General features: G+C 42.3%; 1 long non-coding RNA gene across 1 annotated transcript; it reads right to left on the reverse strand.

Moving 5' to 3' along the window:
- Nucleotides 1–281: 281 nt before the first annotated feature.
- On the reverse strand, nucleotides 282–25,929 carry LOC110743680. Its single transcript, XR_002523048.2, has 3 exons — nucleotides 24,200–25,929; nucleotides 20,971–21,088; nucleotides 282–5,761 (listed from the first exon to the last, which is right to left on the reverse strand). It is a non-coding gene; the product is annotated as an uncharacterized LOC110743680 (long non-coding RNA).
- Between the last annotated feature and the right edge of the window lie 405 nt (nucleotides 25,930–26,334).

The following is a 26,334-nucleotide window of genomic DNA, read 5'->3' on the forward strand; positions in this document are numbered from 1 at the left end:
ATAGTGGCACGATCTCGGCTCACTACAACCTCCACCTCCTGGGTTCAAGCAATTCTCGTGCCTCAGCTCCCGAGTAGCTGGGATTACAGGTGCGCCACTATGCCCAGATAATTTTTGTATTTTTAGTAGAAAGGTTTCACCATTTTGGTCAGGCTGGTCTTGAACTCCTGACCTCACGTGATCCAACCACCTCAGCCTCCCAAAGTGCTGGGATTACCGGCATGAGCCACTGTGCCTGGCCTTTTTTAACTTTTTGTGTAGATGAGGGTCTCCCTATGTTGCCCAAGTTGGTCTTGAACTCCTGGCCTCAAGAGATCCTCCTGCCTCCACCTCCCAAAGTGCTGGGATTACATGCGTGAGCCACCATACCTGGCCTAAAGCAACTATTATAAAAGGTGAGAGCAAGGCAAGGGGAAAATAACAAGGGATGGAGGGACTAGTGAGAGCAAGGATTCGGAAGGGCAAGGGGAGGGAGAGGCCACCAGAACTCAGAGAAACTATTTGAAGGTTGTCCAGAAGCATAGCTGTGCCCTCAGTAGAGGGACACATCCAGCTCCTGGTAAACTAGCTGGAGGGAGCCTGGAGAATAACACCTCCACCTCACTCTCCTCAGACCCTGGGAGCTTCTACAGGTGCCTCTCATAGATGAAACTGTACTGAAAGTCAAAGGGCCAGGAAAGATGCAATCCATCCATTAGCTTTCTGGGTTCAGGGCCTGCAGGTGAAGACCTGTTTACCTGAACAACTCCCTACCATAGCCCCATGGTACTTACCAGTTTTCCTGAACTCTCCTCACCTTTGTAGATAGTCCCTAGGCATTGTAAATAGGCAGTGTGCCATCTGCTTCCTACAAGGACCTTGACAGCCTTTATTGATAGGCACATGCACACACACACACATGTTATATAAGTGGATAGGACAGGGGAGAGGAAAGAGAGAAGCAGGGAGGGGAAAGAAAGCAAGAGAGAAAGAGAGGAGAGACTAAACATAAATATACCAAAGTGCAACCATTTTGATCATTTGGGTTTATTTTCCTTTTGCTTACTATGTTTTCTAATTCTTTTATAGTGAACATGGAGTATAATGGCACAAAAGATCCATCTTTTAATAATACTGAGTCTGTAGAAATTGTGGGTTCCTAACCGATTCATTTACTACTAGACTGATATCATCCCTAACTCAGACTCCCTGTCAGAGTTAAAGACTAAATCAGTGATGTAGCTGGGGGAAAAAAGAGGGGAGGATTCAAATCAAGTGTTAGGCAACAGTTTGTAAGTAGTGAATTATCTTATAAACAGAGTTATATGTATCCTTGCTTAAGCTCAGTAAAATACAATCGCTAAAAAGTGCATGGCTGAGTTTGTGAAGTTGGCATCCAGGCCTCTGAAAGGCAACAAGAAGTCCTGTGCGGCCTAAATTGTAGCTTAGGTTTCAGATACGTAAAAATCAATTTTGTCCTCGTGATTCAACCTGAGGAAACTGATTTTTAAAAAATAAAAATAAAAAATAGTTTTACATTTAAAAAACAACAATAAAATTACATCTCTGACTGTGTAGAATCCTTCAAGAAACAAGGAGCGGAACCTTTAACTTGGCCAAAATTGAAGCTTGACAGTATGTTCATAAATGCTTGCTAGATTTTTGTAATCTACACACACAGCTAATCACTTCCTGAAACTCAAATATCCATATGATGGGGCTTGAGGTGAAATCTGGTTTTTGATGGCTTAGAAGGCAGGTCCTCCTTTCATCTCTTGCTTCTGTTGCTACCAGGAATGTGACACATTCTTGATTACAGCACAATAAACGACCTTGGATTCAGAGGAAATAGCGCCATCTACTGCAACACCACTCAAATATTAGTTCACTGTGCTTTCCCCACAGGCCTTCCACTTCATTGTTCTAGCTCAGACTAGCTTGTGAGAATTAACAAGATTTCGGCTGGAGGAAAGGGAACCATGGCCACAGGCCAACACTTAACTGTATTAAAAATCCCAAGTCTTTAGTGAGAACTATTTGTTATTAACACTGTAATGCTATTAAGCAGGGATAATGATTGATGGAAGCCATTGTACTAGGCAGTCAAATGCAAGTGTCAATTTCTTGGCATTTACATAAGAAATGACATCATCAGCCCAATTCTCTGATGAGGAGTGCAGGAGGATGCAAAAGCCAGTAGAGACAGTTAGGAGCCCTCGGGTCCTTACCAGGAGCTGCTACTTCCTCATACCCCTACCCACACCACTGGAGAGATTATTACACTCAAGTCCTGCTTTCATCCTTTATCTGAGATAGCAACTCACATTCAGGTGAGGGGGACAAGAGGAGGCATTGCAGCTACACATATGGTCATCTTAAATTCTGCAAAAAGTAGACTTTTGTACATCTGAAGCAGGACAGAATAATAGGCGTAAGTTCAGAAAGCAAGCAAGCCATGGGATTTGGTAGGTCAGGCAGGATCACAGAAGATTCCACTAATAATTGACAGATAGCCTCACAAGAGACCAGCTGTCGGCCCCCTATGAGATGAAATGCAAATACAGCTGTCTTTAGACTTTGGCTCAAACCCTGCTTGGCATGCAAATGCACATGTACCTCTTCCAGCTCTAAAATTCTACGGCAGCTCACTTACACTTACATTAAACCGTGTAATAAACACAAAACCTGGCTCAGAGCAACATCAAAACCAGAGTCCCCCGGCCTTTCTCACTACTTCTTGAATTCCTACCCCATCACTCTGAAGGCTTGAGAAGTTTCTTGTTCAACAGCTACATCCTTGGGTCTACAGAATTTCCTAACTGTATTATTCCCCTTGCTGGATTCTCTTTATCATAAAAATAGAATCTTGGGGTTTGGGGGAAAAAGCCTCAGTGCCTCCACAAAGAAAGTTAACATCTATATTAATTATTAATAATTAATTATTAATTATTAATGCCACATTTCACACCTTTCACCATTTTATCTTTCATTCTTCCTGCCCAGTTAAGAGTCACCTCACACTCACACTTTCACCCATTCATTTGTTGGTTTTTCAAACCATCTGCGCAAAATTCTACCATCTGGCTGTTTGAGTGCAATGACCTAGTAACTGGGTTTTATGGATTTCCAACAAAGAGTGAAATACACTGTGCTATGTGAGCAAAGTTTTAGACTGCGAATTGCCATGATGCCTTGCCACTTTTCTTGACTCATCTTTGGGTGTCTTACCTAGGAGTAGGCTTTGAAGAATCTATCACACACCCAGTGAATCTGCAGCTTGGCCTGGTGCTCCTGGCCACCTGTCCATTTCCACATCAGAACAGTTAGACAGAATCACATACACACTTTTGGGGGTGGGGAAACATAAACTCAAAAGCCTTCAACTTTCCGTGGTGCTTTGCAGCCCTTCTGGATGTCCCATTCTCATTCCTCACATCAGCAATTTCTTAAACTGTATCTGCCTTTCTAAGTCTCTCGTCTCATCCCCTCCCTCCTTCTGCACAGAGGGGAAAATGGGGACTTGAGAACTGAACTCTTTTCATTTCCTCCTCCCCCATCTCCATCTCTTTGCCCCCACTCCTAACCACACCACTGTTCCTGTGACATGTTCCTCCTTTTATCCATGACTAATCCTTTTGCCTGAGCTTCTAGCCTTAGAGACTTGGCTCCATCATCGTCATCTCTCATGCTTCTCCATCTCTAGAATTTTTTCATTCAGGACTCTCACAATTCTCAAATCTGAAAGGGAGAAAAAGAAAAAGAGAGGAAGGAAAGAAAGGGAGGGAGGGAGGGAGGAAGGGAGAGGAAAGCAGGGAGGGGAGAAAAGGGAAGGGAAGGGAAAACAACTTCCTCAAGACCACATCCCCTCTGATTTTCACTAAATCTCTTTCCTCCCGGCACAGACAAAATACCCATCAGAGTATGATGTCTACTTGTGTCTCCATTTCTTCACCAACTACTCTTTCAGCAACTCAGTGCCATCCAGATTCAGCTTCCACCACCACATTAGACCTAACTGAGGTGTATTTGCCATTGTGTGTGTGGTGCATCACACCTGCCTGGCATATGGTGAAAGTGCCATAAGTGTTAGCATAGAAACAAAACCTTTCTGGCTAATCTCCCCCTAATTGGTAAACCAAGTGGGCACTTTCCCGTTTTTCCTTCAATTGACTTTTCTCCACCAGCAATGCTTCCTCAGACATCTTCTCCCACATTGGCTTCCAAGTCCTTTCTTTCTCCTGAAGTTTCTCCTACCTCTGACTCCTTATCAGCCTCCTTTTCAGGCTCCCATCTCCCCATGCCTTTTATCTTCATCTCTTGGCTATGTACTCTTGTTGGGGACTTCATCAACTCTTATAAGAGCAATTACCATCTATATGATCATAAATATAACATGGTGCAGTGATGACTTAACAGGCTATACCTGCATCCCAGAACTCTATTATTTTAATTCCGCAAACACGGAATAAGTTCTTACTATGTGCCAGTTTAATAGTCCTCCCCATTGGAACTTTCCATTGAAATGATCCACAGACATCTAAACTCAGCATGTTCAAAACTTAAATTATTGTCCTACACACACACACACACACACATTATTCTTGTGTCTTTCCTTTTTAAGTCAGTGGTACCACCCATCCACCAAGTCAACCAAATGAGAGATGTAGTAACAATCTTAAAATCTCTTTTTACCCACACCTACATCCAAATAATCACCAAGTCCTGTGGATTCTACCTCCTAAATTCTCAAGAATCATTCCCCTCCTCTCCAGTCCACTGCCCCACCTCAGTTCAAGCCTCCACCCTTTTTCGCCTGCATTACTGCAAAGTCTCTTCATTGGCCTCTCCTTTCAGTCTTAGTCTCTGCCAAACCATTCTCCACGCTGGCCTAAAATACCATCTAATAATAGCATCTCTTGGTCTTAAAAAATTATGTGGATCTCTACTAGCCTCAGATAAGATCCAAACCCATAAAAGTGCCAGTGATCCAGCTCCCAACTACCTATCCAGGATCACATATCAACACCCCACTCTCCTACCTATATTCGGTGCCTGTGGTTTCCCATGCTCCCTCACTGTTTCATAACTCGGCACACACTGGTACCTCTACTCAGAGCCTCTTTACCCTCTTACTGTCTATCCAGACTTGTTCACATTCCCAGGTTCAGATCAACTGTTGTGTCCCTAGAATATTTTCTCTGCCCTTCCCCTCATATCCCCACTCTGAATTACATGTTGCGTTCTTGGGAATTCCAAAGCACTGTTTGGAATGTTGATACTTCTCTCTACCCTGGCACTTATCACACTTTCATATGCTTCATATCCTTTACATTGTAACCTGCTTTAAGCCAGGAATCATTGCTACTCAGTATCTTCAGTGCTTATCCCAGTGCCAGGAACATAGTAGGTATCCAGTAAGTGTGTGTTGAATAAATGCTTGTAGAATGGAAGATTTACAGTAAAAAGCCTCCCCAGGCCTCATCAGCTATGGACACCAATGAAGTCATAATCATAATATTAACTCAAAGTCCACTCTGGCCCCCAACCCTTTCATGTTAGATCTCAGATTCTGCAAATACACACACACACAGAGAGAGAGAGAGAGAGAGAGAGAGAGAGAGAGAGAGAGAGAGAGAAGGCTGTGCTCAGGAAATTGCTTACACATGATTCCTTCAGACTGCAGGAGCTTCCCACTCCACTCGACCTCAGCACGGTCTCCATTGGTCACTGATGCCCCTTCGTGGCACCTGCACTGATGCTATGAAGCCTTCATGATGGTGGTCTTCAGCAAAAGAGAAGAGTAAGTGAGCAGAGAAGAAAGCTTATCTCCTCTGTCCGAGATGGCCCGAAACAATACAACTTGTGCGTTGATTTTGTTATACACCTTTGGATAAAACATCTCTTTCACCACTAATTTGCACACCCCTGCTCTGCATGGGGCCGCAGATAAGTTCAGTGGAGGTTGATGTTAGATAAATCTGAGTGACGGACACACAGCTGACTCAGCCACTTTTCCTTTCCAACAATGACGGTATTCTTGACAGAGGAAGCTGATCTGCCTGGATCCTCTCTCCTTCTGCAGTAGCATTCAGTGCCCCACCACTCCCCTGCCCAGGGGTTCATTGGATATGGCTGATTTTCACCTATATTAAACCGGAAAACTGTCCCTGCCACACCCTGCCTGACACACCGTGCTGGCACAGGGCACATAATAGTAAGCAAGGCAGACATGCCATCATGGAGGACACAGGGCATAGAGGTGAAAGACAGGGTACTGGAGCCAGGCCACCCAGGTTTACCCCTGGCTTTGTCACTTTCTAGCTGTGTGACCTTGAGCAAGATACTTTACCGCTCTATGCCTCAGTTTCCCCATCTGTAAAATGGTGATAATAGAATACCTAATTTATAGTGTTGTTATGATGAACAAGTTAAATCATGTTAAACACCATTGCCTGGCAGATGGCAAGTACTCTATAAAAGTTAGCTGGTATTATTATAGGCTAATGGGAGATTAAAAAACAAAATAGACAAATAGGAAAAATAATTACTGATTATAATATGTGTCACAGAGAATAACAGGAATGGTGAGAGTGGGTTGTTTTAGGCAGAGACAGAGAAGACTCTCCAAGGAGGTAATTTAAGTTGAGACCTTAAGGTTGAGAAGGAGCCAGCCACAGCAATAGCTGGGAGAAGAAAATTCCTTGCAGAGGGTCAAAAGGAACAGCAAGTGCAGAGTTCCCAAGACAAAAAAGAGCTTGGTGAGCCCTAACGGTGAGAGAGGGTCAGAGAGCTGATGAGCAGAGTGAACAAGGGGCAGATGGCACAGGAAAAAAGGAGGACCAGATTGTGCAGGGTTGATGGCTACAAGAGGAAGTTTTGAGTTCATTCTACATTCGGTGAAAAGCCATTGGAAAATTTTAAACCTGAGAGTGAGTGACATGTAATCTACATGTTTTAAGATTATGCTAATAGATTGAAGGTAAACAAGAGTAGAAACAAGAAGAAAATTAGGAGACCGTCGCGGTCATCCAAGATCGAGATGATGGTGACTGCCACTAGGGGGTGGTGGTGGAGACATAATAAATAAATGGTCTAGGTCTAGTGTTATCTGCAGAGAAGATGCAGTGGTCTCTGCAATAAAGCAGAGCTGACTGGAGCATTAAAAGTTAAGAGAATGTGAATTAACCTGTCTTACTATAACCTGAAAGAGAGAGATGTTTTCGTTTGTAAACATGGTGTTCCATGAAAGACAGACCATCACTTTTGTCTACAACACAAAGCAATGATTTACTGAGTGTCTGCAATGTAGTCTAGCTCTGGATTTGGTAGAAATGACTTTGTTCCAGGATAGAAGCACAAATACCTTCTTTTCTCCTGATACATATCTCAGCTCTTGTTTTTGAGTCATTAAAATTATTTTTACAAATATTCTAAATAATAAAAAAGTAAACAAAATAGGCATTAGCTTCAATAATCATGTAAGAATTAAGTATATGCTTTAGATGATTTATAAAGCAATAGATTTATATTTTACAGGTTATACATGTAGTATTGTATAAGCCTTTTTGCAGTAAATATATACACTATATTAAAAATATTTTATAGAAATTGGAAAATTTTTTATTTTAAATAATGAAATTTATAATTTTCTTTGGTAAATACTGATGATTATATACATGATTTTTTCATGTTACACTCTTAGTTAAGAATGTAGCCCCAAAGGGAAATAAAATTTTCTTCACAAGAGTTTTTAAAAACTTACTTTGGCAAAATGTGGTCTGTCTATAGTCTTGCGTTATACTTTTTCCTGGCACAGGTCCACACATAGAATAGATTTTAAAGGCATGTTTTGGTAACCTCTGTTCTCTGCTCTCAACCAATGAAGTTTTCCCTCTCGTAATCTCTCATCATGAAAAAGTAGGTTCCATCTAAGAAAAGTATTACCAAAACACTTCAAGTACAAAAAAAAATCACATCAACATATATTTATCAAACAACTAATAAACTTCTTTCTTTATCCACTCCCAAAATCCATTTATTTCATCCCAACTAAAATTAAAGTACATGTAGAATTGTGCCAACTAAGAAAGTAACTCATGTCTTAAAGAAAGTGGAAGAGAGCTATAGTCAGAGGAAAATGAAGGAAAATAAAAGAAGCTACCCAAACTTAAAGGCCACTTCTCTCAGGATGGCTTTCAAGACAAAAGCTCAAGGGAATTAACATTTGTTGCATATTAAAACTTATGGATTATTAAACACTAAACTAATGTGAAATTCTGACCATCCAGAGAACAAGCACATTCAGAAAATAGAAAGCATGATACAGTGAAGAGAATAAGCAGAGCCAGGCTTGGGAGGTAGGATAGATTTTGTGAGAAGTCAGGTTAATTGTTAATTGGTTAATGCATGGAAGAAAACTAGCAGATGGGAAGCCAGCCAACGGACTCAAGGTTAAAAGCATTAAATAAAATACTTTGGGTAAAATGGTGATCAAACAATAATTCCCAAGTAATTTGGCTCCTTAAAAATGTCTGAATGAGGAGGCCCTCAACTCCACTGCTCAGCTAGGAATTCTATATACTGAGCTAAAAGCATAAAGTAGGGGTGAAAGCTGCATGTCTCCAAAATGGTCATCCTTCATGTTTATGTGTAGAGGATGATCTCTCTCTGGGATGGCTGAGTTGGTGTTCAAGGATCTATTTCACCCATTTGTTCAATATCCAAGATGGTGAGCCTATCTGATTATCCAAAACACTGACTCCTCGGGCCAGACTGGAAAATAGTCAAAACCTGCAGGGAAATCACAAAATCCAAATAAAAGCAGATTCAAAATGGTTATTTTTAAATGTGGCACATCGTTTCCATAGGCCAAGAAAAATATAAGGTTAGAGAGAAGAGTAAGAGTGCAGAGGGATGTGGCACCATTAGAAATCCCAACAGAGGCCAGGCGCAGTGACTCACAACTGTAATCCCAACACTTTGGGAGGCCGAGGTGAGAGGATCCCTTGAGCTCAGGAGTTCGAGACCAGCCTAGGCAACATGGCAAGACTCTGTCTCTATTTAAATATCTACATACATACATACACACATACATACACACACACACACACACATATTTCTTTTATATATATGCACATATACATTTCTCATATATATTATATATATTTGAAATCCCAACAGAATGTGCTCTTCCCCCAAAAGCTTTGAAGAAAGCTCCAGCTGGCCTCCTGCTTTTGCCCCTGTGTCCCTGCAAATCTCTTCTCATCACAGAATGCAGGTAATTCTATTAAACATAAGTCGGATTATGCCCCCCATCTCCTCTAAACCTTCCAATGACTTCTGACCGCCTTCAGAGTAATTTCCAAAGCCTGCAGGGCCGCATGTGATGCTAAATTGTGAGGCCCAAAGCAGAAGCCTCTACAGAGCATTCTCCCCTCTTTTTGTCTCCCCAGCATTCATATCTCCTTCCAGGTTGGGAAATCCCTCCCCATGGTATGGTTCTTGGTAGGAGGCAGGACCTACAGTGGTGGAAGCGAAACTGTCTCGTTCCCACTCTCGACCTGCTGCAGAAGAGTCACAGGACCCAGCTGGGCCAGTCCAGTTCAGTTTTTGCATCATTCCTTTGAGATTCAGACAGACTATTTGCAGTAATGAGATCAAAGATGCGGTGGCTGTCACAATGTATATGGTGGCAGCAGTGCCACCAGCAGCGAATGTCCATCTCCAACGGTGCCCACAGGAACATCCCAACCAGACCATTCTTGTGTTCTCGGCTGCTGACTTCCCTTAGCTCCTACTTACTTTCTGAGCACAGTTCAATAGCCTCTCCTTTAATTCTGAGAGTTACTATGGCCTTTCAATAAGTTTTCTTCTGCTTAGATTAGCCAGAATCATCTACTATTATTTACAACCAAGAATCATAACCATTAAGATGAGTTTTGTAGCACATTGATGAATCTTTGAATATGGGGGCACAAAGGGCTAGGGTCTAGTACAGTGCAGGAAGCCAGCTTGCTCTGCATAAAAAGTGAACAGAACTGAGCTTCTTGGGGGTACTCAAGGGGAGGTGGCCTGCCTTGGAGTCTTAAAGGAAATAAAGGAGTCTGAGTCCTGTAGTGGGAACCTGTGCAAGAAAGGGACCAGAATTTTTTTTTTTTTTTTTTTTTTTTTGAGACAGAGTCCCACTCTGTTGCCCAAGCTGGAGTGCGGAGGCGCAATCTCGGCTCACTGCAAGCTCCGCCTCCTGGGTTCACACCATTCTCCTGTCTCAGCCTCCTGAGTAGCTGGGACTACAGGTGCCTGCCACCATGCTCGGCTAATTTTTTGTATTTTTAGTAGAGATGGGGTTTCACCATGTTAGCCAGGATGGTCTCAACCTCCTGACCTCGTGATCCGCCCGCCTCAGCCTCCCAAAGTGCTGGGATTACAGGTGTGAGCCACTGCACCCAGCCCAGAAAAAAAATTTAATAAGCAACAAGAGGGGGAAAGGGAAGTGAAATGGTTAAAAATAATAATAATAATTCATCGAAAAAGCTCTCCTGCCCAGCATCTTATCTGTCCATGATCCTTTTGTTACCAGAACTGTTTTTTGTGAAGGTTAGCCTCAAGCAGGATGTCATTTGCCAGAGCTACATTTAAAAAACAAAATCTGGGCCTAAGTTAGTCTGACTTAATTTTTTTTAATACCGTAGAATACGGGGCACGTATTCTGCTTGTACAGGACTATTGATGGGCTTTCTTGTTTGGTTGAGTAATTAATGTATTTTATTGCTTGCTGGGCATTATTCAGAGATCAATTTACTGAAACTTAAAACCTTGGAATAATCAACAAGAATGTTATATTTATGAGGCTTATAAGTTAATAACAATAGGAATTCCACAAGCCCCACAGGGAAGTCACTGTGTTGTTCCCGTCTCCTCTCCTGGATTCCTCTCCATCCCGGTCTCTCTCTCCTTCTGTTACTAGTCTCTTCTCCATATTTCTGTCTCCCTCCATCTCTGTATGTCTGTCTGCATCTGTCTGTTTCACCTTTGTTAATTTCTCTTCTCATGTTCAAAAGGGTTTATTGCATCTCAGAAATATTTATACAATATAGCAAGATAATACAGATTCCAAGTGGATGAGAAAAGAGAGGAAAAGTCAAAGAAAAGCACAAAGGTCAGAAGTGAGACTGACACAAAAGTGCACACTGCGAAGTCCTGCCCACAAGCTGCGGGTGCCATCAATTTTGCTCCACACTCTCTAGCAGTCATTTCAAAGGCGGAAATACAATTCAGTGTTCATAAGATAAAATTATACCAATTGCTCATGCTTCCTAAATCTGCATAATAACATAATTTATGAAAATGATGCATCACAATGACACAATTTGTCAAAAAATTCCTCCACCTCACAAATGGCCCTGCCACACTTAATAAGCGGAAATAACTGGCAGAAAGTTCAGTCACCTTCCCTGGCTGGAAAAGCTGGTTTTCCAGGGCACCTGATGGGAGTATTATTTCTCACAGCAGGCAATAAATTTGTAGAATTCATTACCCACAGGAGAAGGTGCAGGCAGGAAATAGAAATGGATTCAAAAGGGTTGGTCAAATTTATAAATGGTGAAGCCATAAATGGCTCTTATTTCCTTTGTATTCAATAATATTTTATGCTGTGATCCGCCCCACCTCTTTACTGACTATCTTAAAGTGCATCCTTGCAGCTCCTTAGTTCTCTCTCTGATAGGATTTCTGACGGTATATATAATATTTGATGTATATTTATTCCTATATAGAAATATGCTTTTATTCTTTGTTGGTAGGATATATTCAAATTTCACTGGCTTTGTTTAAATATAGATAAAATGGGGCCAGGCATGGTGGCTCACATCTGTAATCGCAGAACTTTGGGAGGCCAAGGCGGGCGGATAACCTGAGGTCAGGAGTTCAAGACCAGCCTGGCCAACATGGTGAAACCCCACCTCTACTAAAAATAAAAAAAAATTAGCTGGGCATGGTGGCAGGTGCCTGTAATCCCAGCTACTCGGGAGGCTGAGGCAGGAGAATTGCTTGAACCCAGGAAGCGGAGGTTGCAGTGAGCCTAGATTTCGCCGTTGCAGTCCAGCCTGCGCAATAAGAGCAAAACTCCATCTCAAAAAAAAAAAGAAAAAGTTAAAGTGTTTTACCACTCTGTACATTTTCAGTATAATTTGTTATGCTATATAACACATAACTAAATTAGTAATTCCAGTGCTATAGTCCCAACTTATACACTACTCTAAACAAATTAATTATGCTTTGACAACCCAAGAGAAGTAAACCTGGCCCTGGGAACGTTTGGGAAGCTTTCTTATTGCTCAAAGGCCCAAAAGGGAGTGAAGATGGTAATTGGGTTGGATTAAGCCTGAGCAGCAGGACTTTGCATGGGCAAGGGTGGGTTGGGGCTCTGTTGTTTTCTGTAGCAGCTGGTACCTCTCTTCCTGTGATCCTGGCTGCCTCAGAGAGGAGGGATATGTGCTCAGTCTTTTGTCAATGCTGGGGCTCAGATAATGTATTCCCAAAATGTGCTGCTTTACTATGCTAATTACTTCAAACTGAGAGCACTTTAGGAACAGCAAATATAGGGAGAGGCTTTCTCTGAACTTCCGTATCTTCCTTGAGACTGAATTCTAGTGGTCCTCGATCCCTTCCGCAAAAATGTCATCATCCAGGGAAGACTGACGCATATCACAGGAAAGAAGACCGGAGGTTAACAGCACACCCAGACAGACTTTGTCACAGGCTATCACCTGTTCCTTGGGCCCATGTATTTTCTCCCCAAAATTATTTAGTCTCCCCTAAGTCGCCTACATTCCTGCTCCCCTCTTCCCTACAAAAAGGGTACACAAGCGTCTAAATTTAACTGGGTTATTGGGGAGTCACTTGTCTTTCCTGTGAGGAGTCCATGTATGTAATAAATTTGTGTGACTTTTATCCTGTTAATCGGTCTAGCTGTCCGTTTTCATAGACTCAATTTCCAAACCTTCAGAGGGTCAAGAAAAAGTCTTTCTGTCTCCTACACTGAGAACCAGCATGACCGCTGCCAGTCCATCGCCAGGGTCACCCATCAATGTGCATTGTGGCAGTTCTGGGAACCAGACACTCAATCAGACACAGATGGACATTGGATACTCTGTTAAAAGTCTTGGGCCATAAATTGAGAGACAGGACCCTGCTGGGCTTTAGGCAACTTTCTTCTGTCCAATTTTGGGCAATTCTGGAGAATTTAGCCAGGGTCTGAGTGGTTGGGAAAAAGTAGCCAGAAAACACAAGTTTCACTGGCTCTTCAGAAAAAGAATTTCAGGGGACCCAGGGAAGGGACTGCTACTGGGATGTTTTGTTTATACCAGGAGACACTGAGGCTCAGACTGGTGGGGCTCTTTGGCAATCTTGAATTCTAAGAGTTGTTTGTTGGGATTTTAGAGGTGAGAATGATGGTAATGAAAGTAGTTTTGCAGCATTGATGGTATGCTGTGTGTCATGTTGGGATTTTAATAACTTACTAACACAGCAGAAGCAGGTCACATCCCCTAGGCACAGGCCAAGAAATAGAGCCCAGATGCCCACCTGGATCTCTGCCTCCCCCTTTGTGATGCTGCAGTTTGCTCAGAGTCCCATTGGATAGGAGTATCACCTTAGACACAGTCCTTACCTCCTCTGCATCTTCTTTCTCATCCATAATACTGAGCAATTAGAATACATGATTATAAAGATCCCTTCCAGCTCCAAGCTCCTGTCTCTCTGACCAGGGCTCACGAGTCTGCTGGTGTAAATAGCAGTGCTGAGTCCCCTGTCGAGAGCACTCCTGATGTTCCTGCCTAGCTGCCTGCTAAGATCACACGATGCTCCTAAGTACCCACTTTTCTCCTTTTAGCAAGAAAACAACACTCATCTCACCAGAATATTCCTGATGAAATCTAAAAGTATGACTATACATTAACATTTGTACTAAGCAAGAATCATTGAAGGTCTTCAGGAACCCGCCAGGAGAGAGTTGGGAGAGCAATGTGGGCTACTCCTTTTCCTTCTCTTTAAAACAAAGATGAAAATGACACCTATCTCTAGGTGTGGATGTTTAGATCAAATGAAAGGGCATTTAGCTACATGGTGTCCCATGGACATGATGCTATGCTATGAATACCATGGCGAGTGCTGGTGCTACTGTGAGGTGGCCATGACTATTCTTGCACAGAACAAAAAACTAAAGTTCAGAGTGGTAAAGAAAATTGCCCAAGGTTACATAATTTGGAAGTGGTAGAACTGGTTTTCACACACACACAAATTTGGCTCCAAAACTCATACTCCTGACCAGTATATAGTTCTGAGTTGTTTGTCTTTGCAGCTGTCAGTGTGTGGGGACTTTAGAGTCAGTATAACACAGATTTAAAAGTTGACTCTAAATTTAAAAGTGGTGACCTTGAACAGCCTAACTAATCTTACTGGAACTTAGTTTCCGTATCTGTGAAGATTAAATGAGATTATTTGTGTTAAGCACCTACGCATGGTAGGCCTTCAAGCAGATCGTGGTTTTCTGTCTGAGCTTGTAATGTCCCTAAAGCAGACCCTGAGGAAAGGGTTGGGATGCAGCAGTTTACTTGGGACACGGTCCTCAGAAGTACAGCTGAGGAAGTGGGGAAAGTGAGACAGAGAAGGGAGAAAAGTCAACAGAAGGTCTGCTAGTGGCCCAGTAACCACTATGAGCAACTGAGGCTCAAACCCCCAGAGACCGTGAGAAAACGTGTGGAAGCCGGTTCAGAATCATCCCCCTAGAGCAGCAGCTGGAAAACTTGAGTGTGCAGCAGAATCGCCCGGAGGGCTTGTGAAAACACAGATTGCTGAGCCCCATCGTGAGGGTTTCCCTGTCAAGAGGTGGGGTGGGGAAGACATGCATTTCTAACAAGTCTCCAGGTGAGGCTGATGCTGTTGTCAAGGGGCCACACTTTTGAGAACCGCTTCACTGAAAGATGGGAGGCTGGGCACTTAGCCACTGACCCACCCCCTACTGAGATTATCCGCCGTTTGAGAATATTAACTCAAACACATGCATTCCCAGGTTGGCCTGCAGTGGCAAAGCAAGTCTGAGCAGTGCCAAAGCACCCTTTAAGGCAGATCAAAAAAGAAAGAGGTGCATATAGGTAGAAAGCTGTCAGCATGCTGGCAGCTGTCTCTCACAGCTATCGATGAACCCAGTTAAACTAAGGGGATAGGGATGGGGCATCAATAGCATCTGCTGTGCTTTCTCTACCCTATTGTTGCTGCATTTGTGGCCATTATTACTCTCTAAACTGAAGCGCTGCAGTCTCGAGGTCGTTGGTTGAAAAATCCCTGAATCCAATGGTTGTGAATGTGAAAAACCTCCTCAGTCTGAGGATAACAGCTGCAGAAAAAGACTCTTGCCTGGCAGACCCTTCTTCAGCAAATTCAAGAAATGAAGAGGAAAGGAATGAGGCCAAGTGCAGAGCAGTTAACCATGAGTGACTCTTCAGTGGCCAGCAGACCCCCTGTGTCTCAGTGCAAACTCCTGACCCCTCCAAGGCACGTCCCTGCTGGAGACAGGATGCGTTTCACATGCAGATCGTGCAGAGCACAGGGCTGTTCCACATGCTCTTTGTGCCCTGTGGAGAAAATGGCTAGCACTGGTAACAAAATGGGACTGCTCCATTATTCTGTTCCACATGTACACTTAATTGTCAACATCGCCATCGCTTTAACTGCAAATAAGCACAATCTTATTGCCCATCAATTGTTTGATGGGAGGAAAACGGGCTGTTTGGAGGTGATGTCGAGATGAGAATCATCATTATTATCTTTTTATATGAGGTTTTGTTTTCATTCTTCACTTCTCTCGCCATCTCCTCAGTGATTATATTTTTCCACAAATTCAAAATCAAAATACCACAGTCAACACAAAATATTCCAGCATTCTTCTGAGTCCTGAGGCTGTCATTTACTAATTCCAGATATCTGTAGTAGGAGCTTTTTAATCTTTCTCAGAGAACTTTTATATCTCTTAATCTATTCATCCTCATAACAATGCCTTAAGCTTAAAGAGTAGCAGAAATACTATCTGCAAATGAGGAAACTGAGGCACAGAAGAGCAAATTGACTCGTGCAAGAACTGACTGGTGGTGATAACAGCTGATTTCCACTAATCTGCAGAGGGTAAAACATTGGTTTTACTCATGTGGCTAGAAATACTAACCAATGGATATAAAGAATTCCCCATATTTACTCCGCCCTTTATTCAAGCAGTAGCAGAGCTCCCTGCTTATGGCCCCAGAAAAGGTATGTTATTCAAAAAACAAAACTAGCCCTGGGGAATTCCATGGGTTTCCAGAGGAAGCAGGAAGAAAACTAGAGGATCAGAGAAGGGGTCTTAGAGAGGGGCAGTGGAGACAGAAGATAGCAGAAACATGCTATCTTTAAAAGTGGTGACCTCGGACAGCCTAACTAATCTTACTGGAACTTAGTTTCCTTATCTGTGAAGATTAAATGAGATTATTTGTGTTAAGCACCTACACATGGTAGGCCTTCAAGCAGACTGTGGTTTTCTGTGTGAGCTTGTGATATCCCTAAAGCAGACCCTGAGAGAAGGAGAAGGAGAAGACCCTCCCCTTCCCCCAACTAGAAAAGGACTCTCTGAGATGCGAGAGGAGTAGAGAGAGAGGGCTGTGTCCCAAATCAACAGAGATCCAGATACCACTTCTGGCACTGGAGCCAAGAAAGAAGCAAGACACTGAGAGAAATGCTGCAGGGAACATGGCACCCGAGGCATAGGGCCCAGAACTCGGCAAAGATTTCCAGAGCCCCAGCATATTCAGGAAGCAACAGAGTCCACACCCAAAAGGACCATCAGGATGAAGACACAGAGTAATAATACCTGGAATCTTGACCTAGGCCCATGAGGCAGAAGCCAGAGGCAGTAGGGTTAGAGGGGGGATCTTCAGAATGGCCAAATATGAATTAACTATCAGAGGAAAAGCAGCTCTGGATTATAGGTTATAGAGTAAGTGACATTCCACACACCTGAGTTCAGGGCTGAGACTCAAACATACGATAATCTTCTTGGTGCCAGCAGCATTCTTAAACAGTTGCCAGGGCAGATCTTAGGTAAAACATTGGAGCAGTGAGGATTCCTCTGGACTCCTTCATCCTGAAATGCTGGTGCCTCACCCAGAACTTCCGTCTGCTGCCCCCTGGTTCCAAGCACATCCTCCGATGTCCTCTCTCATGACACACTTCTACTACCATCGTTAAAACACTACCCTGTAGTTCCAACTAGATTATCTAATAATCATCCTCAGTCTTCTCCCCACCCCAACCCCTAGGAAGTGTAACACACAAAACACAAATTCCCTCTGAAGCAGTAAAGCGCTCAGCAGGAATTCTCAGATGAGGACATGGGGGTGGGGAATAGAGGAATCTGAATAAAATGTTAGGAAAAGAGGTGAGGGATGAGCTTTTTACGTTTACTAAAAGAAACATGAGTTTGAACACCTATCACACGGCATAAAAAGAGCATTTTCAAAATCTGGGCATGGCCATGAGAGTGCTGTAGACATGTGAGCTATGCAGGACAAAAGATTCAGAACCACTATATTATATTAATGCATAAAAAGCTTTGAAATGATGGAAAGCTGGGAGAAGGGGGTAGCTCCTAGCTCCAGATCACTTACATCTGTGTGAGTTAGAACAAGCATAACAGAGCATTGCTATCACAGATGACAGCAATTGTGATCATCATTACCTTCATTATCTTACCATCTCATCATCATCATCTCTACTGCTAATACAGTTAATACTTATTGAGAACTTATCATAGAATGGGTATTATTTTAAATGCCTTTCAGCTGCACACAAACTGTTTATCGCATGTATTGTTTTATCCCTAGTTTGACATGAGGAAACTAAGGCACAGGGAGGTTAAGTGATTTGCCCAACAAGAGGATAATTTGCAGAGACAGCAAATCCTGCAGTGTGAGATGCCAGCTCTGAACCACCCGCTTTACCAGGGATAGGTGTGTTAGAAAGATTACGTGAGATAATCTAAGATTGTGTTACATACATTATGTGGCTATACAAAGGGAATATAATCATGAGAGAACCAAGTTGTTTCCCAATTCATGGTGTACTAGTCAGGGTTCTTGGTTGCAAATAAGCAAGGTATCACTGGTAAACGTAAGAAGAAAAGGAATTTACCCAAAGGATATTGAGCAACTCAAAGAATCATAGAAAGCCTGGCAAACAAGATGTGAGTGGACACTAAGGGCAGTGAAACATAATGAAGACCCTACCCTAAGAACAATCTGCTCAGGACCCAGCACTAGCACTGTTGACTCTAGCCATCAACCTTGTCTCTGCAGGGCTTTGCTACCCCTAAACAATACCATGTTCCCTGACTCTAACTTGGTCAGAGCCACCAGGAATAATGGCTCTCTGGCCCCCTCTCCTTCAGGTCAAAGGATTCATTCAGAAATAGTTGATTGGCCACAGTTAGGTCATAGGCCCACTCTGTATCTTGCTAGATATCTGTAATAGTCAGCTATTGCCACAATAATGCTGCATAACAAACCATCCCAAAACTCAAAGGCTTATAACAACAAGCATTTATTCTTCTGTCTCACTACAGGTCGGTTGTGGTAGCTCTGCTTCAGACTACAGGTCTGGATCAGGTGTGCTCCACGTGTCTCTCATCCTCCTTGGGCCAGAGACAATAAGGGGCATGTTTTTCTCGTGTACAATGTCATTAGTGCAAGAGCACAAGCTGAAACACATGATGATGCCTTTTGAGGCTCTGGCCCCAAACTGGTGTACTACCACTTCCGCCTGTATTCCATGGGCCAAAGCAAGTCATGAGCCCCACCCCAACATCAGTAGAGAAATACACTCTCCTCAGTGCAATGGGGGGCACTGCAAAGTCACAGGACAAAGGGCCTGGATGTATAAAATTCTAATGAGGGAGGTGTAGAGTAATGCAAACTCACTCTACCATGTGATCACAAAAGAAGGAGCCCATTTCCATTTCTTCAAAAATAGAAAGGGTGCTTAGCTTCTAGTCAGCCAAGATTTTAAAAATTCACTATTCGTGTTAAGGGGGAGGCCTTCTGAAGACAAGGGGATCCTCAGGAACCTCAGAGATGAGGACTCTTTCCAACTCTTTTTCCCACTTTCCATGGTAAGTTACAAACCCAGCACAAGGTCCAGCTTAGGGTCAAGCTTCTATTTGAAGTTTCTGAAGATGAATGTTTATGCAGTATGTTTCACCCCATTATACCGATCGATTGTGTTATTTCCCTGGATGATTTTTTCAATTTTTATTAGAAATGACAGCTCTCTTATTAAAAAGCAGGAAATATTATATTGAAGAAAAATACAAGCAACAGTAATCAGGTACTAAAGGATATGAAAGTTCTATCTTGTGAAAGAGAGGAGATAGCTGTATCTTTAATGGATTTGCAGTTTGAGTGTTTTATTAAATCTGACACCAGGCCTGCAATTAAGACCAATTATTTGGTCATAGTGTCAGTTCCACTTAACAATGAGAAAGTTTGTGATGGCAACAGTTTATTTTTAATAACTGATTTCAGAGAAAACCATTTTGTGTTCAATTGCTACTTCCTGACCTCCTGATCTCCGAATAAAAGCCTTGTACCTGTGGGGTTACTTGCACGAACCCACCCCAGAAGAGCAGTCACTAGATGCTATTACAGGCTGACAGTGAGTTATATATTCACTCAACCATTCATCCATCCTGCTACACAGAGATGCACCTGGTGGGTGCCCCTATGGTAAGTGCCTTCTAAACATGCTGCATTCAAACAAAATGCTGAGCCTAAGAACCCCCACCCACGCCACTAAGAGAGCCTTCATCCTCTGAGCAGGAAGCGATTTCACAGATGCTTGTGTTCTGGTGATTATGTGTGAGGAAATGCATCCTTTCAGGTGTATTAATCAACCCCTCTTTACTCATTTAATAAAGCCCTGGATGGTTTTGTTTGATTGTGTGTGTGTGTGTGTGTTTGGATTCGTGGTTCTTGGGGTGAACAAATGGCTCTCAGGTTCCAGGAATACTTGAAGACAGTGCCTCACCCCTCACGGGTTAGCCCATGCCACTGGGCAAGTAATTCCAGATAAGAGGTTGCCAAACTTAAATGAGGCTACTTTTTAAAAATTCACATTTTTTCCTATTTCAAGGCACAATCTCCCACAAATTACAATGAGGTAATTTAGGAATTTCATATTTTATACTTTGTTATCCTCCCCTTCTACTTGTAGGGCACTGGGGTTTAATAGCATGTTCACGCCCTTCCCTGCTCTGGGGCTCTGCTTGGTTTGGCTTCTTTTGTTCTCTTGCTCCTTTAACTTGCTATTGTGATTCTGAAATCTAAACAATAGCCCCCCAAATTCAGACATTTTTACCATCTAATCTGCCAGTTTCTGAATAAATAAGGTGTCTACATTCAGCTTTGGCATAAAGAATGACTACCAGCAAGAAACTAGACTGGGGTCATCATTTTCAAATTCTGTCAGTTTTGATGGACTGGAAGAGCTGAGAGGGATGGGCGAAGGAGGACATTGGGGAGAATAGTGTATGTTCTTATTTAAACAGACACGCAAACAAAGACTGAAAGGACCTTTAAACCTTTCGGTAAAGGCTTCTAACTTGAGGCAACACATGTCATCCTCTGTTTCACGTCCTGAATCTCACTTCAGCACGAATACGGCTGCTTCAGGAGACAGAGACTGAAATAGAAAACCAGCCACGGTGATGAAATGTGACAACCTGCTTCAGAAAGGACATGTTTGATGTGTTTTCCAACTGGATGTTTCTAAAATTTATGGCAGTTTCAGACAAGATTTCCAAAGAAATCCTTTCTCTTCCTCATTTCAAGCTTCTAAATCTATAATACCCTTATCACGGCTGCAGAGAGGCACCAAAGGAAAAGTTTCTCCCCAACAGGTTTTACAAATTACCTTTCACTCTTCAGATGTGTCGCATGTTGGCAAACTCACGTGTTGCTCATCTTCCCAGGCAGGACTGCCCCTCTTCGTGGATACGTTCCTTGCCTCCTCAAGGCCTCAGTTTCTTCATCTGTGCAATAAAGAAGTTCAGCTAAATAATCTTTAATGTCCCTTCAACATGTAACATTCAGGGGCTCAGATTTTCACAGCAAGTCTGAAAGCATTTTGAAGGTCACAGTGAATCCTTAATAAGTAGGGAGGGACATTCTAGAAATAGGAAGGAAAAAAAGAGATGTTTTAAAAACAAGGACTGAGCTTCCAGTAATGGCCAAATAAAGATTCTATCAGAATAAACCCCTTCACAGACAACTACTGTAAAATAAGGACACAGCATAAGAAGCAGCTACATGGAGGCACGAGAGGGTGATGGAAGGCAGGTAGAGTCCAGGGAGGAGTCCACACACCAGAGAAGACATTACGTGGAGTAGGTACTCCATGCTGCTGCTTCTAGCCTGGGGGTAGGTTCAGTTAGCTTGCACGGAGCAGCAGGTACAGTGAAAAATAAACACATTTTTTCTGGACTTGCAAATCTGAGTGCTGAGTCCAGGGCAACTGCAGTCACTGAAGAAAAGGGAAATTTGGGAGGAAAAAGAGCCGGGGGGGGACACCAAAAATCTGCCTGTCCACATCTCTGGCTGGCTCCTGAATCACACGTGCATGGAGCAGACTCAAAGCACCTCAGCTAGAGGTAAAGGACCGGAAGTGAGTTTGAAAACTGGTTAAAAACCAAAAATAATTTGGAGCTCATATTTAACCAGGTTAATTGTGTGCTAAAAGGAAAGAAACATGACTCATCAAAAGAAATTAAAATCCAGTATCTACAACATGAAATTTATTGTGTACATTACACAATCAAAAATTACTCAAAATATAACAAATCAGGAAAAGTGGGAGCCCTAACATGACCGTCCCAGGGGGGCTGGAGCAGAAGGCTGTGATGTTTATCCTACTGTCTCCTTCCCGTGAGGTCTGGCTATGTCAGACCATCCCACAATATTTTAAATGCTCACCCCTTTCATAATCCTCCATCCCAAAAGCCATTCAACTTCTCAAAACTTTGCATTTAATGAGCTCTTCATTCCAGGTGATCACAAGAGATTGTTTCAACACTGCCTGCCCTGTGCTACCAGAAGACCATTTCCTAATACAAACGGATTTACCATCTTTTTCCCCAGTTAGCAAGCCTAGATTCCCCAATCTTCCCTGATGATCTGTTACTTACCATCCTCTCCCAGTACCAATATTGTACCAGTCAAGTTTCTTGACTGCAAACCATGGAAATGAACTCTAGCTGATGAAACAGATAAGAAACTTACAAGGAGGAGCAAAGCAGTTCATAAAAGTGACAGGAAGACAATCTCCTGCTTCCAGCCATGGGAGAATAACAAGAAATCCATTTTTCCAGCATTATTGAGATATAATTGGAAATAAAAATTCTATGTATTTAAGGTGCACAACTTAATGTTTTGATGTATGTATACATCGTGAAATCATCACAATCAGGCTAATTAACATATATATATCACATAAAACCATTCTCGTGTGTATGTGTGTAGTGAAAACATTCAAGATCCACAAAGTTTCAGCTATGCAAGATGAATAAGTTCTGGAGTTCTAATGTACAGCAATGTGACTATGGTTCACAACATTGTTTGTTTACTTGAAATTTGCTAACAGAGCAGATCTTAAGAAATTCACTTTAAATATACAACTACAGATCATTTAAAAGAAGATGGAAAAACATGCCATGAAAACATTAAGCATAGAAGGCTAAAGTGGCTATATTAATATTTGACAAAGTCAACTTCGGAACAAAGAGTATTTTGAAAAATAAAGAGGGGCATTTCATAATGACCAAAGGGTCCATTTATAAAGAAGTGATGAGGAAATAAAGAACCATTCCTATCTCTTAGAGCGTATATAGGAACCATGAGAGCTTTGGTCGCAAAGCAAGGGCACATTTGGCCAGGACAACAGCTGGGCCACCTGCATGGAATGCTCAAAAATGCAGTGGTTTCTGCTCCCATGGTAACCGCTGCCACCATGCTTGCAACATCCCACCTCTCTGTGTGTAATCTCTAAGTATCCCCCATGTCTTCAGAGCTATATCCCTCTCAGATTCAAGTCCAGAGCAAGAGCATCTGATATAGTTTGGATGTGTGTCCCTGTCCAAATCTTACGTTGAATTGTCATCCCCAGTGTTGGAAGTGAGGCCTGGTGAGAAGTGATTGGATCATGGGGATGGATTTCTCATGAACGGTTTAGTACCATCCTCTTGATACTGTCCTCGCGATAGTGAATTCTCATGAGATCCGGTTGTTTAAAAGTGTGTAGCACCTCCCACTCTTTCTCTTACTCCTGCTTTGGCTCCCCCATTGCCTCCTACCAAGATCAGAAGCTTCCTGAGGCCTCCCCAGAAGCAGATGCCACTATGCTTCCTGTATAGCCTGCAGAACTGTGAGCCAACTAAACCTCTTTTCCTATAAATTACCCAGTCTCAGGTATTTCTTTATAGCAATGCAAAAACAATGGCCCAATAGAGCATCCAATGGCAAAACCTGCTTTACGTACCCTAGATTTTGTTGCCGAGGAGTAGAAAGAGGAAATATCTGCGTCCTTCATTTCTAACATGAGACAGGGCCCAGCTTATCAACGATCTTAATATTTTAAGGGACACCCACAACAAGAAAGAGATTTAGATGCTGGACTTTCCCAAACAAATAGCAAGTAACCACCTACAGTAAGTATTTCACATTGAGAGGCAATTTGGATCTGTAATTTTCTTTTAATTTTTGACCAAGTAATTCTATTTGTAGAAATTATCCTTTGAAAAAAATCAGAAATAAGCACCAGGATCTAGGTACAAGTAGGTTCAACTGAAATAATATTTATAATGATGCAATCCCAGAAAATTAGTTAAACTCTGGTATAGATGAGTCAAGTTCTCAACAGGAAAAGATAACATTACAGGGTATTCAAGAGAATGTTTACAAAGATGTGTGCAGAAAAACCACAACAGATAGTGTAGTAATCCTAGCTGAAACCCCTTAGCCTAAAAGGATGCCGGGAGGAATAGTTACTGGATCTCAGAAGGAGAGGACCCAGTAGATTGCCTGGTGGAAAGACCCAGCCAACCTTAGGTGACCTGCCAGGGAGAGAGCCAAAGAAATAAAATACCTACCCTTTATCTCTTTCTCCCTCCTTTCCCTCCCATCTCCTGCAAGGGCTTCCCATTTCCCAAATCCAAGAGGAAGCCAAGAGGCACAGGAACTCCTTGATGTGGTCCATGAGTTCAGCCTCCAGAGGCAAAGAGCCAGGTACAGAGGCTAGAGAATCATGCACAGAGGATCTGGAAGGACAAAGGGAAGCAATTATATTCTACATGATCAAATCTGCAGGCAACGATTTAAAATTATTCTAGAAGAATATTTAATGGTAAAAGGGAATGTTCCCAACATGATACCAAGTGAAAAACAGTATTCAAACCATCTAGAACTCAGATGCCAAATCAAATTATGATACCAAATCAAAAATCATGTTAATGTGTGAGGTTATGTATATTCACTCTTATTAAATGTTTTCTGTTTTCCAAAATGTCTGTAAGTTATGCATGTTATTTTTAGAAGAAAATATATAGTTAACTAAAAAGATATTCCAACTAATAAACTTAATGATAATAACCAAGACCCCTATGACAAGGAAAAAAGAAGTAAATAGCATGTTTCTGTGGATGTGCCACGTTTGGTTCAACAATCACTGACCCCTTGCCACATACCAGGCACTGTTCTGGGTCCTGGGGACACAGTGATAGAATAACTTTGTCTTTGGGGAGCTCACCTTCTCAAAGATGGTATGAAACTTTGGATTGGAGAGTGGAACTAGATGGGAAAGAACAGTGGCTGGAGCGTAGCTGTCCACAATGGTATTCAATGCAAATTATTAGTGTTTATGATGTCCACAAGCCTCATGGAGACACACACAGAGGTGGGTAACAGCTGAAAGCAGCTGGCTAGAGCATGTGCTAAGGTTCTGCCTCATGTTGAAAAAGCATAAGGATTGGAAATGTTTTCAGCATTATTGCTGCTCTGGGATCTACACCAAAAGTGCTACCTCTGACCACAGTATGACAAACAGGGAGACCAATCTTCCAAAAGTGACTCTTACAGAATGAGGACCTGATACAAAGGGAAGACAGACAGAATTACATTTATGTATTTCTCACATCATAGGTATTCCATATATTTTATATTGATTAAAAAACACCAAACAAAGAAACTAAATAACTATAAATGAGGTCCTAGGATTGAGATGTCCAATAAATGTGATTACTTACCAGAAACCTTTTATAACACCAAGAATTAGATACATTTTTTACAAAAATTATAGGCTACAGAAACTTTATGGCAAAAGCATCGAGAAGAAATTAAGCAATGAGTCATAGGACCACGTAAAGACAATCAACCAGAACCAATTTTCAGGCTTCTGTCGGGCTGTATTTATGGTATGTTACAGCTGGGTCAGCCCTGTTAGAATAAGGGCCATGCACTAAGTCCTAATTACCATCCCCAAATGCCTGTTAGTAGGACACGGATCAGCTTGGTGACCAAGTGATATGTGTGACTACATGAAAGAGCCAGTGCAGAGGCCAGAGGCACTGAGGGCAGGTTTGGACATTAATAAAAGGAAAAGATATGGTTCATCATCCCTCCCGGGTACTGCACATCACTTTCAGTCTTTAAGTCGAGACATCAATGAGACAAAGGATGTGCCTTTGGCTGAAAGGATACTTCAACAGGTCTATCACCACACTGAGACAAGAATTTTTCTATTTTGTATGAGGTTTGGGGTTTTTTCCATTTTTTGTTTTTGTTGTTTTTGTTTTGAGACAAGGTCTCGCTCTGTCATCCAGGCTGGTGTGCAATGGCGCGACCTTGGCTCATTGCAATCTCCACTTCCCACACTCAAGCGATTCTCCTGCCTCAGCCTCCCTAGTAGCTGAGATTACAGGCATGCACCCCCCTGCCTGGCTAATTTTTGTATTTTTAGTAGAGACGGGGTTTCACTATGTTGCCCAGGCTGGTTTTGAATTCCTGGCCTCAAGTGATCCACCTGCCTTGGCCTCCCAAAATGCTGAGATTACAGGCGTGAACCACTGTGCCCAACCAAGGTTTGTTTTAAATCTGAATTTTACAATGTTAGAAAAAATTCCACAAACCATGTAGACTTTCTGAAAACTATATGAGTTGATAAATTTTTCTTAATTGGCTCTAGATATTTTTTAATGAGAACTATTTTTTATATGTTGAATGATTTTGT

Source organism: Papio anubis, chromosome 7 (assembly GCF_008728515.1).
Source record: "Papio anubis isolate 15944 chromosome 7, Panubis1.0, whole genome shotgun sequence".
In the NCBI taxonomy this organism is placed as follows: Eukaryota; Metazoa; Chordata; class Mammalia; order Primates; family Cercopithecidae; genus Papio; species Papio anubis.